The sequence below is a fragment of the Palaemon carinicauda genome, chromosome 21 (genome assembly GCF_036898095.1).
Source record: "Palaemon carinicauda isolate YSFRI2023 chromosome 21, ASM3689809v2, whole genome shotgun sequence".
Classification (NCBI taxonomy): domain Eukaryota; kingdom Metazoa; phylum Arthropoda; class Malacostraca; order Decapoda; family Palaemonidae; genus Palaemon; species Palaemon carinicauda.
In genome coordinates this window covers 20899525-20902024 of record NC_090745.1, presented here as the reverse complement: position 1 = coordinate 20902024, position 2500 = coordinate 20899525, and the positions used below count along the sequence as shown (strand labels likewise).

The following is a 2500-nucleotide window of genomic DNA, read 5'->3' as shown; positions in this document are numbered from 1 at the left end:
ATAGCAATGGAGAAGCAAGTGAAAATCATAAGTAGACCAAATGGAAAACAAGTGAAAATCCTTCGTACAGAAAGGATAATGGGACGAAATGAGAAGTTATGGTCCCTAAGAGAGGTACTAAAATGTAGCACACAACATTTGCGATTTCAAATTGATAAGAATGCATAACCAGCGAAAATGAGAGATTTCCTGCAGAAAACACCCCAAAACTCCCATTTCCTTCTAAATCTGCTTCCTACAGCCATCACTCTGAAGACAACATTAATATCAGATACGAAGGGAACGTCTTGCCTAGTGGCGGATACATTGTGATACACAAAGACCGACTCCCGGACACCAGTAATTGCAGACAGGGAGGTAATTGCAGTTCTGCGATTTACTAAAGGAATAAAAAACTCCATGAATATAAATATTACGTTTTAAAACAATTTTGAGGTCTCTAGCAGAAAGGAAAGAGGAGGGTGGTCTTAACCTCAAGAGTTTCTGGTATATGGCTGCGTCGGATACGTGAGAATGTCTTGATATTTACATAATACTCATATCATTATCTTGTTAAGACAAAATTAAAGATATCCTTGTTTTCTAAGTGCTTCCATAACGTGGATTTGACAATAAACTTGCAAAAAGCGGCATGAAATGTTGAATGCCTTGGAATGCATATGATAAAATGAATGTGAAGGTCCTGTAGAGAGAAGGGTTCCCCTACAGTATACGACAATAAAAGCAGACCTTAAAGTAAAAGTAAAGTAAAGGTCTTGAACAAATTTTTACTAACGAATTGAGTTACTCAATACAGACATACGGACTGATGGATTTGGAGAATCGGATGTTGGTGTCTGCACGAGGGTAAATGTGGGGTCTTGACACCTGGGAGGGGTCATGGCGAAAAACATATCCTTCCCGGTGAAATGTACAACATGCTGCTGATCAATATCATAGATAACGATGTAGCACAGAGAAAATTACGCCAATTTTCTCTTGTTCCGTGACATTGTCTCGTGCTTCGAACATTTACATTACTAATTTCTCCCAATAGTTTTGGACAATGTTTCGTTTCCTTTAGTTTAGGGCCTAGTTCGTTTTTAGGGTAATCTTTTTTTCTTTTTTTTTTTCAATGATAAAAGATTTGGGGATAATATAAAATGTTTTTGCTTTTCAAAATTCTACCAAGAATACGGTTTTAATAGGCCACATACTTTAAAGATAATCAAAATAAATCAATTACATAAGAGAGAGAGAGAGAGAGAGAGAGAGAGAGAGAGAGAGAGAGAGAGAGAGAGAGAGAGAGAGAGAGAGAGAGAGAGAGAGAGAGAGACGGAACTGGTACAGATGATATCTAATTCAATACTAAGAAGAGATTTTCAATCTAATTATCGTTATTATTATCATTGTTGTTCATAACTGTAAACACAATCTGACTGAACACATCAATGCTAAAAGATTTTGCCTGCACATTTGCAACAAATTAAGAGCGAGCATAAGAAAACATTCTCTTACAATTTAAGCAGGAGTCCCAAATATTGAAATTATTTTGCGGTTGTATCTATACGCGTTCGGTTAGATGCTTTTCAAATAGTAATATCGGTGTTCTTTCAAATACATAAATCCATGTAAGAACAATATAGCAAGCTGCTAAATTATTAAATAAACGTAAGTGAAATCGAAAGGTAAATTGACGACATTAAACCTAGCGATCATTAAAATAGATATATTCTTATAATTAAAAATTTTAAGTTTCAAATTGCCAAATTTAAGTAATTATTGACAAATAACTTAAAACCAGTAAAATCGCATATTCAGAGGAAAGCAAGCTTTTTAACAACTAATATCACAAAATCAAAGGGGAGGGTAATCAAAAAAGAAATTAAACTTCCACAACTAAAGACAATAAACAACCAAAATTCTAAACTCACGCAATAAAAGAGAGGTAAGTTTTTTTATTCCATATTTAGCTAAATTGGCGTAACTGGCGATGATCGAGAATTCAAATATGAATTGTCTAAATTCTTGTAAATTTTGATGAGCAAAGTAATTACATACAAGTTGCCTAAATCTAAGTAACTAGCAATTAGCGAGTAAACTAATTGCCAGAATTGAAGTTTAGTCAAACTTCAAATTGCTAAATTAAAGGAATAAAGAGCAAAAATTCGATTCAAAATACTTGAATTAACTTTCTGACATTTTGAATAAGATTTATTAATGTAATTACAAACTGAGGGAACTGACCTTTCATATTAATGATAAATATCTAAAAAAAAATCATAGTAAACTCAAACACCACCATTTTAGGGAAATAAAAGAAAGAATAAACACGAGAAGGTTCCCTTCTATACTTCTTTCTTTCTTTCATGAAATTCTGAATTATCAATGATAGCAAAATGTATGAAAGAATAAATATTGCCATAAAGGTGGAATCGCTGTAAAATGCAACGCTACTCCTAGCACTTTCCAAGTTGAAAAAACAACAACAACAACAACAACAACAACAACAACAACAACA

General features: G+C 33.4%; 1 protein-coding gene across 1 annotated transcript in view; it reads left to right on the top strand.

Annotated features, from left to right (window-relative positions):
- Window positions 1-2500, top strand: part of LOC137615207 (insulin receptor-like) — a 291314-nt gene that overhangs the window by 261930 nt on the left and 26884 nt on the right. The window lies entirely within an intron of this gene.